A 16,299-nucleotide genomic window follows, 5' to 3' on the forward strand; every position below is an offset into this window, starting at 1 on the left:
AGTTTACAAATTGAACATATTTACAAGGCCCAAAGGAGCTTCTAGTAGTCACTTTCGCTATCCTTCATCCCCTCTTTCTGTGTCAGAGTGTTCAGCAGAGCAGAGGTCCTTTCTCATTCTGGAATCTTCCTCACTCTCTCAGATCTAAATCTCACAGGCCCCATCCTGAGGACAGGACACGCACATCTAACAACGCGCAGGGAATGCACATGGGAGGCAAAGGGCCCTCTTCCTTCTCCAGGCCCTGTCTGGATAGGCCAGGGCTGCCAGTCTGGACTTCATGTCTCCTCTGCAGCGTCTCCTTGCTAGAGTCTGCCAACAGAGGGCAGTAGAGGGAGAGGGGGACAAGAGCAGGAGAAGCCTCTTTCCTCCCTGCTGGTGTCTGTAATCACTCCCCTCCCAGGAAAGCTCTTCACCTTGGCAGCTGCACTTGGTTTCAGAGGCAGAGGTTTGGGTTTCCAGGTGTGGGTGCACTGTCTCCTCAGAGATACCAGCATCCACTTGGGGAGGCCGAGGGCTTTTCCTCAGGGTTCAGAATCCCGTATCCATGGGGGCCACCTCAAAGCTGCTGAAGTTGGACAGCGCCCAGCTGACTGCATCCTGACTCACTCATATTTAAACACATTCTTGCAACTTTTTTACAGGTGATTACTCCAGAGAAAAGAGGCCCAGGTGAGCTTCTCTGTCCCCTGAAGCCTGCAGGCCTTGGGAGCCCTGTCCTGAGGCCCCTGCGGAGTGCTAAGCCCTGCTGCCTGAGAACACTGCCTCCCCCACCCCTGTGCTGCCTGCCCTCACCCCACCCCTCACCAGGACCCAGGCCTGCTGCCCACAGGCCATCTGGTCTACCTGTTTCCTGAGACAGGTCTCAGCAATTTACCCTGACTATAGACAATTCTGCTGCCCCTCAACATTTGTGCCCTGGGGCCTCATTTGCCTTACCCTAATTCCAGTCCTGACAGAAAGAATAGAGGACAGGAGATGGCTTAGGATTCTGTATGTGGGGGGAAAAATGTCCTTCGATTATGAAGGCAAAATATATATGTTTTTAGAGAAGCAAAAGTTAAGAGAATTCGTTGTCCTTCTGCCTGCACTGCAAGAGCAATCAGTGATCTTCAGGTGGAGAGGAATGATTCCAGAAAGAAACCCGGAAATCCACATAACCATTAATAGGCTAAACATACCAGTTAAAAAAACTTTATTAAAACTAGATTTAGAAAAAAAACATATATATTTTCTTAAAGACATAAGAACAGATAGTTTGAGAGTGGATAAAAGAGAACCAAAAGAAAACTCTTCGCATCATTGCTATTGTGAATTGTGCTGCTGTAAACATTCGACTGCAGGTGTTTTCTTAATAACATTTTTTTAATTTTCTTTGTGTAAATGCCCAGTAGTGAGAATTTGTTTTTATTTAGAAAATAAGTAAATAAAAAATAAAAGTTCTGTCATGAGTTAAAACAAACAAACAAACAAAAACCCAGAAAGCTGTTCCACTAAGCATGCCACTAAGAGAGTGAAACCGGAGGGAGAAATTATAAAGGTTCTCTGTCTGTGTGTCTCTGTCTCTCTACATATGACATACATTTATTTATACATCTGTTGTATGTATGTATATTTTAGGTGGATTGACATATTTGTGATGTATCATACACATACGTACATGTACAAATACAGTGATATATGCATATATATGATTAATGTGTATGTATCAATCTAACTAATACAGCAAATCTATTGGAAACATGGTCAGACTTACACAGACATTTCACTAGACACAATAGTGAAATGTCCCATAAACATATGACAAGGTGTTTAGCTTCATTAATTATGATAATGTAAATTGTAATCACAGTGAGATACCGTTACACATGTACTAGGAGGATGTAAATTGAAATGTCTACCAATACCAAGTACTGGTGAAGATATAGAACAACAGGAACCTCATACATTGCTGGTGGGAGGGTACCTTTGTGGACCCTCTTTGGAAATCAGTGAAATTATTCACTGAAGATGAATATGCTGGCAACAATGTACTTTATTGACCTTCTAAGGTGTATAGATGTCATATGTATAACTATAAGAAGCACAAAAGGAGGAAAGATGGAATAGAGCTCTAAGGGACTGACTTTTCCTTATTTTGCTGGAATAAAGACAGCATACATCTAAATTATATTGTGACATGTTAATATCAATATGGTAAAAGAAAAAGGCAGCTTTCTTTCTTTCAAAGGGGGAGAGAGAGTCACAGATGGCTTTTTGACAGTAATGATCAAATAGTAAAGCACAAGTCTAAGTAGGCTGCCACAAATTTAATTTTATACTGATAAACTCATTTCTTAGAATCATGTAAATGAATTTTCAGATTCAAAAGACATCTGCACTAGAATGTTTATAACAGCACAATTCACAATTGCAAACAATTGTGAATTGTGAATTGTTTGTGGAAACAACCCAAGTGCCCATCAATACATGAGGGGATTAATAAAATCTGGTATAGGTTGCCATGGAGTTCTACTCAGCCACAAAACAATTCTGCTCTAGCACCTCTTGTACTACCCTGGAATGGCTGAAACCCATTCTACTAAGTATTACAAGTATGGAGAAACAAGCACCATATGTACTCTCCATCAAATTGATATTAATTGACTTAGCTGACCAACACTTAAGTGCACATATACTAGTAATATTGATCGGGTTTTGAACAGTGGGGGAGTTGAATAGTGGGGGGGGGATGTGAGTATATTCACACCTAATGGGTGCTGTGTGTACCATCAGGGGGAAGGCCACGCTTGAAGCTCTGACTCGGGTGGGGCAAACACAATATATGTAACATAAACATTTGTACCCCTGTAACATGATTAAATAACAATACTAAATAAAATAAAATAAAAATGAAAAGTACCAAAAGGTGGCTTTATCAGCAGGTACCTCAAGGGAAATTTTCAGATATGTGATTTAGGCAGAAGGACATTTGTTACTGATAGAAAGCTCAACATTTCTTAGGTTTTTACAAGAAAACAAGTTTCTTGTCATTTTTTCTACCTCATGCTGGCTGAGGAATGCACATCGGGAAGCAGTGACAGTGGAAAGGGGAGGAAAGCTGTATGCTGAGGGTGGCAGTGCCCCTGCCCACCTGAGTGACCTCATGGAGCAGAGCCCCTCACACCCCAAGGCCACCTCCCTACATCTGGACTGTTAAGCCAGAGACAGAGAAACCTCATCACATTTAGCCCATCGTATTTTCAAGGTTTCTTTGTAGCAGCCAATTCTGTTTTCCTCTGATTTATCTTGTATGCCCTGTCAGCTCTGGGAGACCATTTGTTTTTCACCACTTTGTATTGAGATTACATCCCTATAGATTATCAACATCATGAAGGGTTATTTTATACATCCAACCACTTGGAATGGGTTTAGGCCTCATTCCCGGACTCACATCAAAGCAGAAACTCAAGGTCACTAGGTGCTGGCAATCACATAAGGGCTAAAGAAAATTACAGCATTACTTAAATCCTACTGTTCCTATGTACACTCTGTTTTTTCCTACTGCATTCCATCATACATTTTAAGTTCAATGATGCATTTGTTGAACCTTAAAATAACACATTGAGTGTCTTATATCTCATAATTTGAGGGCTCCAATCTGCTTGATTTATATCTGAATTTTGCCCTACAACTTTAATATCTAAATGAAACCACACTTTGGAATTTTAATTGCACTTACCAACAAGTCCATTATCTTGGAATAGAGAACAGTCTCATTCTTACTTTACACACTGAGCCTTCAGCAAATCTTGTTGTTAGTTGTTTCAATCATTATTTTAGTCTATCACATCTTGTCATGACAAGTTACTGACATGATTCAATATTAGGTCTGACAAAATTCTAGAGCAATATTTTAAATGGAATCTAACGAACGCATAAATTTTCTGGATACTTACAATAAAAACATAGAATTCAGATTTTTTAGGTCAGGATGATTTCAAGTGAAAGTAACATGTTTTTATGCTGTTTGAAACTTCTTGTTATAAGAACATAGTACCTAATTTGTCATATTTAGAATAGCATGTAGTTTAAATACTTTTAATTTTCTTAGAATTTTTAATAGAAAGAAAAATCTCATATAAGTCTGTATTTTCCCTATGGTCTATGAAGTAAACTTTAGACTCTGCATGTTTGAATTTACACTGTTTATTTTGAAAGCTCGCTTTTGGAATTGCAAGAATCCCTTTTTATGCTGCCTAAGGTAATTGAGGCAAATCAAAGTCTTTTGGCACTATGATCTTATATCTATCTACTAATAATTTACAAAGGCTATTTGAATAGTCTAAAATCAAACCTGTTCACTAATTATTCTTAGCCACACTTCCCCTGAGGACAGCTTGTGAAGATGCTTTCTCAAACATGATAGTGGAAAGGAAGTTTCCTGTGCATGGTGGAGGACTAGGCAGGGAAAAAATGAGAAAATACCAATTTCCCAATGTTATCAAGAATTATCTTTGAAAAAAAACCTCTACTGGTAATTTCCACTATGTATTCAACCTGTGTGGCCACTAATCTGCATCCATTGTCTGGTTGTCAAAAATAGGCAAGACAGGCTGAGGATGAGCGTTCATTTGCTCTCTCTTTCATCATAGCTGGTTGCTCACAGGGCACTTGGACCATCCGAATTCTCCTGCTGCTCAGGCCATGCCTAGGCTGTGCAGCTGATGGGCCTTAACATGAGGGACCTGAGGAGCAGCTGAGGCTCTCAGGGGCCAGAGTCCTCAGCAGCAAACTCTCCCTGTTTCTCCACCAGCCTCCTCTTCTGCAGACTCAGAGGACCTGCTGAGATGCTCCCCAGAGAAGCAGCCCTTGTGGGCAGCTGGGCCTCAACAGCAGGGAGGTTTGTGTTCGGGGCTGCACCACTGTGGGAGGAAATTGTATACCTTGCATGCAGTAATAAACCCCTACATCCGCAGCCTCCACTCTGCTGATTTTCAACGTAAAATCTGTCCCTGCCCCACTGCCACTGAACCTGTCTGGGACCCCAGAGAACCGGTTGGAAACCCTATAAATCAGGGGCTGTGGAGACTGGCCTGGCTTCTGCAGGTACCATTGCAAATACGTGTTTCCATTGCTATGCAGGAGGCTCTGGCTAGACCTGCAGGAGATGGAGGCCGGCTCTCCAGGGGTGACTGGCAGGGACAGTGGAGTCTGGGTCATCACAATATCTCCACTGGATCCTGAAATAATTAGAGATAAGTAGTAAAATGTTATATATATCATTATGAGCAATTTTCAGGATTTTTCTCATGTTTTTTATTTAAAGTTATTCTTTTTTATAAATTGTGATTCATATGATACAATTAATTTTTCTAAAATGAGCCCATTACTTACTAGGCAAAAGGAACTTTGTTTTATGAGATCTTAATCTTGGCCCTCATCATTGTTGTTTTTAGAGGGTTCCTCATTACTCAAAGGTCAAAATATAAATTTCCTTCCCAGGAACAAAGACCATATGTCTCTAACACATGGTTACAATAAATATGGGAAGCTGTGCCCCCTCCCCTCCACCGCCCAGAGCTCACCCACTCCCAGTCCTCCTTCCTCATCTCTTTCTGTCCTTACCAGGGACCCAGAGCACCAGCAGCCACATCAACTGAGCAGGGAGCCTCATTTTGAGAAGTTGGACTGAGGAGTCTTGGTCAGTCCAGGACAGCTTAGGGCTGAGCTTTATCTAGACTCACAAGGGAAGGTCCTCCCTAGGGGACAGTATGCAAATGCCCTGGTGTGTGCAGTGGAGTGGAAGAGCCACGTGGGCTGGGAACCCCTCTGGTGAGCAAACTGATAAAAAAAAATGTCTCTTGCAGGAGGACAAGTACGACTGAAGTGAAATTTGCCTTTCATAGAGGGAAACAGGATCCAGCTATGAGTGTTTGAATGTTGGCCCAGGATACATTGCACAGTATGTGCCACATTGAGAAAGCACAAGGACCCTGATAATGTGTAATAGACATGTGTGTCTAGGATTAACCTCTGAGAGGTCCATCCTGCTTGGACCCCTCACATCTAATCTAGAACAGGAAAGAGCCCCATCCATACAAGTTTTAATGCGCAGAGGACCTCCAAATAATAGGGCAGTCTTGAGTTAGTTCAAGAGTTGTCTGTTATCTGCTGGCACCTGGGTAACTATTCAAGGTTGCTAAATGTAGGTCTTAGAAAATGTTTTCTCCAGGGACCTAGTGATTTAACTCCATGAAAGCGCCTTGTGAAGGTCCTTGGCATGGAGAACGTTATGTGTCTCTGATATTGGATAGCTAACAAGCTATCTTAAGTAATAGAAAAGAGGGAGAGAATTGCATTCCGCAGACAGAGAATAGAAGATTCCTGGTGATCAGTAGCTCATGGATGTCTCACCATAATTACCTCAGATATAGCAGATTAGCCAGAGGGATTTCTTAAGGGAAGAGTTTCCTAGATTAACGGCACAGAATTAAAAATAAATACCTACATCATTTTCCTGAGTGTCGTTTATAAAACGCTTTCCACACAGTCTTTCTTGTTGTGTGGGGTCAGGTCCTGTGAGGGGTTGTTGTCAACTCCGAGTGAGGACCTGAGTCTCTGTCTTGTACTGTTTGTGGTGCAGCCACAGCCATGGGCTCACAGTTCAAAAGGAAAATTTTGTACGTGAGGAAAGCAAGAAGTCAATCAACAGTTTTAAATCTCAGGTCACCTGGACCAATGGGTGGCTTTCCTTTGAGGATAGTCACAGCTCAGGGATGTCAATCTATCACACAATGATCATTAAACAGGGAAATAACCTGGCTGCTCTTCCCTTGTCAGTAATGCACTTAGAATTGAATTGAATAGTTCATGACAAATGGTGCCTACACCAACTCACTTCACAAGGAGAGTCATTGTCCTGGACAATAAAAACAAAACAGAACAAAAAAAATCCTAAAGCAATTAAAAAATAGTTGGTACTGCCATGTTTTCTTGGGTAATTTAACCAAAGTCACACTTAATTGATAAAGAGCACAAGCAAGCAAACAAATGCAGTTCTAGGTATGATTCCACAAGAAATCTTGGTCTAAATATCTTCTGGGAAATCAACCAAAATAAACCTTTTAATAAGTTTGAAAGAGTTAACTGAGTAAAATTCATATTGACCTTTAAATGTTGAAGTCCATGGCAATAATATGGGTTGGTAATTACAAATTATGGAAAGGGGGTAGGATTAGAATAAAGTCTCATATTTCACTATTTAAAATTTGTATGCTTTTATTTCATTAAATGTTGTCAGTTTTTTGTAATTACTTTTTTTCAAAAGAATGCTGACCAATTTAATTCTGGTTCTTAGTATGGAATAGGTCAGACTCCTAATTAACCATAATTGATGAGAGTCATAAAGATCAGATGGTGAAAAGAAAAAGAGAAAAAGAAACACAAAAATAACCAAATATGCTAATTAAAAAAGAGAACACTCTGGTATGTATTATCATTGGATTGGTTTTAAAGAATTATTCTGAAAGGGTGGCAAAGAGTCAGTTCTACCTACTGTCCAATATAAAAACTGGAAGTATGAGAAAATAAGAAACAGCAAGCAATCTCTCCTGTTTCTTTTACTAGAAATCAATTAGTGAAAACATTATCTTTTCAAAGTATTCATTAAGATGCTTGAATTTCACAGAATATTGCTGTCTGGGGTGAAAATTAATAAAACTTTAAAAAGTCTGCCATCATGATTGGTTGTTTTATCTTATAATATGTTGCTTTTATATCTTTAGAAAGTGTAAAATCTTATAAAAATTCTTCTTTGTTCATAAAAGGCTTTAAAACTATCCTATGCTATTTATAGACTCAGAGAATAATATTCCTAATTTTAAACAGGAATCTCTCTCTCCTAAATGTGAGTACATTCTGCCCAGGCTTCAACAACAGCAGACAAAGCTGGTCATTGCATATTGTTCACTAATAATAAGAGTAAGGGCATAAAATAATCTTCATTTGCGTCCACTTAAGGAGCAAGCCTCTATGTTTCTCTAGTCTGGACCAAGGTCACTTGACTTTTATGGGTACATTATGGAGCCAAGGAGTTATAAAGTAGTTGTCATAGTTGTGTCTCCTTTACCTATTGCTGTGAGTTTCGATCCATAAAATTAGAAGCAAGTATATTATTCGTAGGAATTGGGAAGAAAGTCTTGGAAGTGGAATTGTTTGTGCCCATTATGCTGGTGTCATGTTTTTGGCTTGCAGAGTCAGATCCTGAATGTGAGGAGTTTGCGGTATCAGGGGGATGGTCAGGGGTAAAGAAAGGACCACAGGGTGGCAGTAGCACACACAAGTGTGACTGTGTGAAGTGTGACAGGTCTGCAGGGAGAAGTCCCTGTCAGCAGGAGACAGTCCAGAGGCTGAGTTGCCAGGGCTGCTTCTCAGAAGGGCGGAGGGACCCTGGGTCTGGAGAGGTCACACAGCAGCACAGTGGGGAGTCTCTGGGTCAGGGGGCTCCAAGCGCAGCAGCTGTTTGGGGTTTTCATAACCTGGGGCTTGTCTACTGCCAAGAATTTTGGGGGAGATTTTTTGGAATATGCAAAACAAGCGTCCTCTAACTGAGTAAAAATCTGCTTCTTTGTGTGTTCTTTGAAGTGACTAAATTGTAAAAGTTGAGTTTTCAAAAGGCCACTTAAAAATAAGCTTGCATTTAGATATGAATGACATAGAGGCCAGTATACAAACGCCATCTTTGATGAATTCGTGTAGCCACTATCAGCATTATTCATTTGCTTTTGGTCCCCATAGATTTACTTATTTTTTTATATCTTATAATAACGGGGTAAAACAATATGTGGTCGTTAAGACTGGCTTCTTTTGCTTAGCACAATGTCTGTCAGGTTTAATCGTGCTGTAGCACGGATCAGAACATCATCCCATCTCCTAGTTGAATGATATTCCAGTATGTATAAACCACATTTAGTCTACCCAATCAGGACTTGATGGACATTTGGGTATGATCCACATTTTGGCTTTTATGAATAGTGATGCCGTGAACATTTAGGTACGAGTTCTTGTTTCTAATATCTTAGGTACACATATAGAAGTGGATTTGCTGGGTCATAGGATAAATGTATGTTTAACAGTTTGAGGAACTGCCACCCATTTTCTAAGCAGCTGCACCATTATACATGACCACCAAAAATGTATGAGGGTTCCTATAAATTCAGAGTTCTCCAAAGAAACACAACACACACACACACACACACACACACACAGATGCACACACATTAAATGAAGAGAGAGAGAGAGAGATTGTTACGAAGAATTAACTCACACAAGTACAGAGGCTAAGAAGGCACATCATCTGCTCTCTGCAGGCTGGAGGCCCAGGAAAGCCAGTTGTCACCGGCCAGTCCAAGCTCAAAGGCCTAAGAACCAAAGGGACCAAAGTTGTGTGTCCCAGTCCCAGTCAGAAGGCCTGAAAACTGGAGGCCAGTGGTGTAAGTCTCAGTTCATGTCTGAATGCCCAAGAACCAGGAGCATTCATTTCTGAGAATAGGAGAATATGGAGGTCACAATTGAAGAAAAGACAGTGAGTTGGCATTGCTTCCACCTGTTTGTTCTATTTGGGCCTTCAAGGAATTGAATATTTTCTGCCCACATGAGTGAAGGCAATCTTCTTTACTCAGTCAACTGACTCAAATGCTAATCCCTTCTGCATATATTCTCACCAACACACACAGAAATAACATGGTAATAGCCAGGGCATTGTCAGCAGGCCTGTAGTCCAGCTACTCCAGAGGCTTAGACAAGAGGATTGCTTGAGCTCAGAAGGTTGAGGTTCCAGTGAGCTATGATGATGGCCCTGCATTCCTACCCAGACAACACAGTGAAACTCTGTCTGAAAAGAAAGAGAGAAAGAAAGAAAGAAAGAAAGAAAGAAAGAAAGAAAGAAAGAAAGAAAGAGAAAGAAATCTGGGCATCCCTTAGCCAAGTCATATTGAAGCACAAAATAAGTCACCACATTCCAGCAGAAGGAATGGCCTGAAAAAAAAAAAAAAAAAAAAAAAAGGTAAAAATGTTTTTGTCTCTTTAAAACTTCTCATACTCTTTTTTGGGAATTAAAACCTTCATCCCTGCCCCAGGCCAGTGGTCAGGAGGGGCAAGGGAGTGTCATTTATTTTTTGTGCCACAGGAGATGATGTGAGCCAGAGGTCACAGGATTATCTTTGCAAGGAATGGCACCAATCAGAACCATTAACTGTAGCTGAACAACTGTACCCTGAAGCTGAGGACCCTTCCTTTAAAAGCTCCATATTTCCGCTTATGATTAGGACAATGGTATTTTAAGACAGGAGTCTCCCTCCATTCTGCTCATTTGCTGGCAAATTAGTAGTAAATCTCTTTTTCCTTTCCTCAACCACTTGTCTTCCTCCTTCTGATGTGGACTCAGGGACAAGTGCTGAGCCCCTTCTGATAACAACAGTTCCATTCTCTCTACATCCTCACCAACACTTGTTATTTTCAATTTTTATTATTTTTGCCATCTTAGTATGCATGAAGAGGTCTCTAATTGTGGTTTTGATGTTTATTTCCTTAGTGATAAAGACATAGGGCATTTTTTCATGTGTTTATGTGCCATTTGAAAAATGTCCATATAGATCTTTTTTCCCAAAGTTTAATTGATGGTTTTGGTTTTGTTTTTTTTTTTGTATTTTGATCACTGGACTAAAAGAGTTTTTTTAATATATATTCTGGCTACTAGTCTTTTATCATATATATCATTTGCAAATAGTGTTCTCTTAATTTATGAGTTGCCTTTTCAGTTTCTGGAAAGATCCATTAGAGCACAAAAGTTATTAAGTTGGGTAAAGTCCAGTTAATCTATTTTTTTCTTTCACTGCTTGTTTTTTCTTGTCATATCTAAACTATTCCCTCATCCAAAGTCACAGAAATTTACTCCTATGTTGCCCTATAAAAATTATATTATAATAACCTTTTACATTTAGGTCTTTGTAATATTTTATGTTAACTTTTACATGTGGTATTAGGCAGGGGTCCAAATATATTTTTTTGCGTGCAGATTTTCAGTTATCCCAGATCCGTCTCTTTAAGGCTATTCTTTCTCCCTTAACTTTTCTTGCCATCATTGCCAAAAATCAATTGACCATAAATGCAAAATTTAGTTTGAAGCATCTCTACTGTATTCCATTATCAATGTGTCTACCATTATAGCAGAGAAGCACAATCTTGATTACTGAAGATTTGTAGTTGAGACTGAAAATCTTTTTGAAGATTGGTTTGGCTGTTCTGTGTCTATTTTCACATTAATTATAGGATCAGACTGACAAATTATGCAAAAAAGGTAGCTAAAATTTTGATAAGGATTGCTTTGCATATGAATTTCAAATTGAGAAGTATTAGTATTTTGATGACATTCTTTCAATCCATGAATAAAAATTTCTTTCCATTGATTCAAGTCTTCTTTATTTTTTTGATTTATTTTGTGGTGCTCAGTAATGACAGAGCAAGTCAATATTATTATCCATTATTGTATGAATAAGAACATTGAGGCATAAAAGTTAAAATCTGCCAAAGTCACACATCTTGTAAATAAAAGAGCCAAGAGTAAATCCTGCCTTTTAAATCAATGTTCTTACCCATTGCTCAGAACTACACATGGCCTCTCCTCCCACAAACTCCCTTGACAACTTGGAAAGGAGGTAAACATTTTCCTTTTATTTTCCATAGAAAAAAATCTAATAAGAATCTGATTTTAAAGTCCAGACTGAGAATTTAGAGTAGTTAGTTAATCACCAGTCATAACATGGTGAAATATCTGATATGCTGTTCAAACTGGTCAAAGTTAAGCAAAAAGGTCCATACAATGAATTGAGTGTTTTCACAGAAAACCTTGAATAGTCCAACACAAGGACAAGTGCCCATAATCTGTGGCGGAATGGGGAAAATATGCAATGGCAGAAGTGAGATAGGATCATATTTTCCAGGAAATAGATACAGGGATTTCTGAATAAGATATCTGGCAGGACTTACTGCCTCTGGTGTTCCTGAGCTCCAGAGACTGCCTTATTCTTGAAACTAAAACCTTTTTTTATAAAAGTAATCATCCCTAGTAATTTTTCCAGCAAAGAGCAGGACTCTGAATTGTGATATAAAAAGAAACATAAACCAGACAGTGTGGATATTAGGTACAGAGATGAACATATGATCTGGGTCATGGGACAGCCTGACTTTCCACAAATTGCTCACCTCAATGGAACCCTGGGCTCTTCTGTAAGTAAAAGAGAGGAATAGCTGAGCAAACCGAGTTGCGTTGAGACACAAAGCAAGAAGGAACTGAGAATGCTCAAATTCTAGGCTCAGTTTTAGAAAAATTTTATCAGGAGCCTGTGCATTCACAGATGAGGCCATCACTCATCAGGTCAAAATGGGAAGTGCACAGAGTATCTGAGCAACAAAGTTTTCTTATGTATTCACTATTAACTCTCTGCATGAAATTGGAGCATTTATGATCTTCCTGGGTACCACTTTCCTCCTAGTAAAAGGTAGAGATAACAGCACAGTGTTTACCTGCTCTCTTCAGTCTCTGTTATTTTATGAGGCGAACCAAGAGCAAGTCTAGGAGACCAAGCATCTTTCACAGAACCTGTGTAAATCTTGATTGCATCTCCCACAGCCTTTTCTTGCGGTGGCCGAGGGAACAGAGAAAATGGCAAAAGATCTGACTTTTTTGCCTCTGGAGGAAGCAGTTGTTCCCCAGGAAAGACAGAGGCTAAAGAAGCTGTTCACAGTGGAAGCTGGTGACATTTAGGCTGGGAACTGAATCACTCTGGTAGGCACTGGAACCTGATGACAGTGACAAAACTAGGTCATCAAACTCCAGGCTGTTGATGGTGAGAACAAATTCTGTCCCAGACACACTGCCACGAAATGGTTGGGGATGCCAGGAGCCCTGGTGGATGCCCCATAGATGAGGAATCTGGGAGCCTGGTTTTCCACTGGTCCAAGGCTAAGTAGTGACCAACACTCTGGCCCTACTGGTGAGGGTGGCTCTTTCCCTGGAGACAAAGACAGGAAGGCTGTAAGACTATATCATCATGATTCTTCCAGTGGTATCTGTGATAGGAAATAAAACAGAAATATCACCCATGTAATCTATTGTCTTCCAAGTAGAGTCAGGGCTTTTGAAGACAAATATGTACAAGAAAAATATTCGAAGAAGTCATAGGTCTTAATAATAAAACCAAATGAGAGCATTTGGAAAATCTTTCTTGAGAAAGATGGGGCACACCTATAACCAACGCCATTGTTTTCCTTTGTCCTCTTACTCATTGATATACTGTGTCCACAGTTCCAGATGGTGTGTGAAGATACATCAGCTCAATCCTGTCTTTGGAGCCAGGAGGTGGCTGTGAATATGAGTAAATGTGGGTCTGACTTACACGTCTATAAGTCCATGGCCGCTGGCCTGGGGAGGACATGCAGGTGGTGACCTTTCTCCCACCTTGATGAGGACACTTTGATCCCTGTCCTCCAGATGCCCTTCAACGACCAGACCATAGTCTGTTCACCTGGTCCTCATTCCTTTTTTTTTTTTCTACAGAGACCTTCCCTCTCACATTTCTGTCTAACTTGTAATTTATTTTAGATTCATTTCCCCAGATGTACGCTCTACTCTGTGGACACTGTGACAGAGGGAACTGTTTTTCAGCTAAATACCTTAGGAGTTTCCATGGGTGTTATTTGCTCTATGTCCACAGGGGTCTGCTAGACGAATGGGCTGCAAGAAGAGGTGTAAAATGATTGCTGGAAGAAAAGCGTGAGCTACAAAATGAAATGAGGAAGGGGTGACAATCATCATCACCATCATCATGATCATCATTGTCAAGCCAGAATCAGTCTGCGGTCCTGGGCACTGTTATCAGCACACACCAGACCCTTCTGGGGTCAGGGTTGCGCATGTGCCCCCTCTTGTGGTCAAGTGTGGGAGAATCCTGAGGGTTTTCCCTGTGACCTGACATTGCCATTTCTGGAGTGATGAGTAAGTTCTTTCCTGCATATTTTCATCCATGTTTTCTTGTGGTGCGTATCACAAATAATAAGAAATCAAGACCAAATAACCTAAAGCTCCACAGAAGCTCTACTAACATTTTCCAAATTTCGGATTGGCAGAGATTCTGACTTGGCCATGCCAGAGGGACTCTACTGGGGAAGAGAAGCCACCTGAGCTTCAGCAGGTGGGTGGAGCTGCCCTAATAGATTAGACACAATCTGAGCCTTAAGCCTCACACTGGATTTTCCTTGGGACATTTGATGAGGTCTGGGATGGGAAAGGTGACTGCATGGATGAGCCAACAAGACCACCGAAACCTCCCACATTCTCATGGGTTGGCCTTTCATAATGCTGCCCTGACTGTCCCCTAGCTTTGTCTGAGACATGACTCTTGGCACCCCACATTGCAGCTCCTGCTGACCTTCCAGCCCCAGCTCCACATTCCCTTCCTCCCAACTACCTGGTCTCTTCTGAAAGACCCTTTTCCCAACAGGGATCAAATGAGACCACTCATTCCGAGGCATATAATGAGGGTAGATTACACCATTGGAAACCTACCTACACCTCCTCTACTGGGTTCACGAGGAATGAGTCATATGACCTAAGGGTCATTTGGAAAGGAGCTTCACTCACCCTTCCAACCCTAAAGCACTAGAATCCTGCCACATGTGCCATTTCCCTGGGAACTTGCAGTAGCATCAGGACAGAGAATTCACCTCTAGGCAGGGCTCCCTTTGACTCTGGGATTCCTCCCAGAGAACACATCTGAGCTATTATCTGTGCTCATATCTCAGCCCCAACCCCGCCAACAGCAACATTCTAAATATGAGCCACAGAGCTGGGCCCTGTGCCAACAGCTCACCTCTATTCACTTTCTGATTTACTTCCTCTGCCCAAAGTCTCAACATTCTTCTTTGGCAGAGAGAAATACTTGGCTTTCACAGTGATATGGTTTGGATATTTGGCCCCTTCAACACATGTTGAAATTTGATCCCCAGTGTTTGAGGTGGGATTGGTTTTAGAGTTTTGGGTCATCAGGACAGCATCCTCTTGAAAGGCTTGGCCCTGCATGGGATGAGTGACTTCTCACTTGTTGGGTCATATAAGAGCTGGTTGTGTAAAACAGGCTGCCACCACCTCCTCCCTCTCTTTGTCTGTGTTTCAGCCCATGAAGTGCTTGCTGCCCCTTCAGCTTCTACCTGGATCAGAAGCTGCCAGCAATCCTGCCCAGAAGTACATGCTGGAGCCACACTCCTTATGCAGTCAGCACATCCATTAACCAAATAAATCTCTTTTATGTTTGAATTACCCGGCTTCAGGTATTTCCTTTATGGCACCATGAAATGGATTAACACACACGGGACCTGTATTTATACAAATTCAGTTTAATATAGCAGACTATGCTCTCTCATTCATCCAGTGCTTTTGGTTGCATTTTAAAATGTAGCATTGGAATTCAGAAAAACAACTTTTTTGTTCATTTTTACGTGTTTTTGCACTGAAGCTCATCAGTGGTAGCAGGTGATATCACAACACACTAGTGTCCCCTCCCGGTGGCATCACTGAGCAGCTGTGCAGCCATGTGGGCAGCAGGGAACCTGAGTGGCTGCTCCAGGGAGGACGAGGCAGCCACTGCCTGGAGGGTCTGTGGGTGTGAGAGCCCTGAGTGGGGAGGAGGAAGAGGCTCTGGGACGCTGTCCGAGAGGGCCCTGTCGCCTGCTACAGAAGAGGAACCGGTGCCCATTGATGAGGCCTCTGTGTTCCGTCCCCAAGGCTCTGCAGCCGCCTCCACCTGCGCCAGCCTGGCTTGGACTCGTCCTCTGGGCACAGCTGCTGCTCCTGCCACAGCGACAGGCTGAGCCTCCTGGGAGGTTTGTGATTGGGGCCGTCACTGTGCAGGGCCTGTCATGTCCTTCTCACAGGAGTGTGTGAGTGTCCCCAGGATCCTCATGGGTGACTGCAAGAGAGAAATCAGTCGGATTTTGTTGAGACACATATCTGTGCTTTTGATTGAATTTTGTAGATTTTTTATTCTTCGTTTTACAAACTGTTTTCTATAAACCATTTTTCTTTGTTTTCGGACTTTTTGGTTAAGAATACAATTATAATTACACTATCGCTGGTCTCCACCTGGTGATTGTGGGAGTGAAATCAGTAGTTTTTTGATTGGATGTGTCCCCACTTGTGAAGAAGGTACATGTAGAAAAATAGTCTGAAGAATTGTCATTGTCTGGATGTGTTAAAAACTGGGT

At 41.3% G+C, this 16,299-nt stretch overlaps 1 gene segment (V, D, J or C); it reads right to left on the bottom strand.

Moving 5' to 3' along the window:
- Positions 1-16,299, bottom strand: part of LOC105856880 (immunoglobulin kappa variable 2-28-like) — a 339,993-nt gene that overhangs the window by 214,849 nt on the left and 108,845 nt on the right.

The sequence above is a fragment of the Microcebus murinus genome, chromosome 3 (genome assembly GCF_040939455.1).
Source record: "Microcebus murinus isolate Inina chromosome 3, M.murinus_Inina_mat1.0, whole genome shotgun sequence".
Taxonomy (NCBI): domain Eukaryota; kingdom Metazoa; phylum Chordata; class Mammalia; order Primates; family Cheirogaleidae; genus Microcebus; species Microcebus murinus.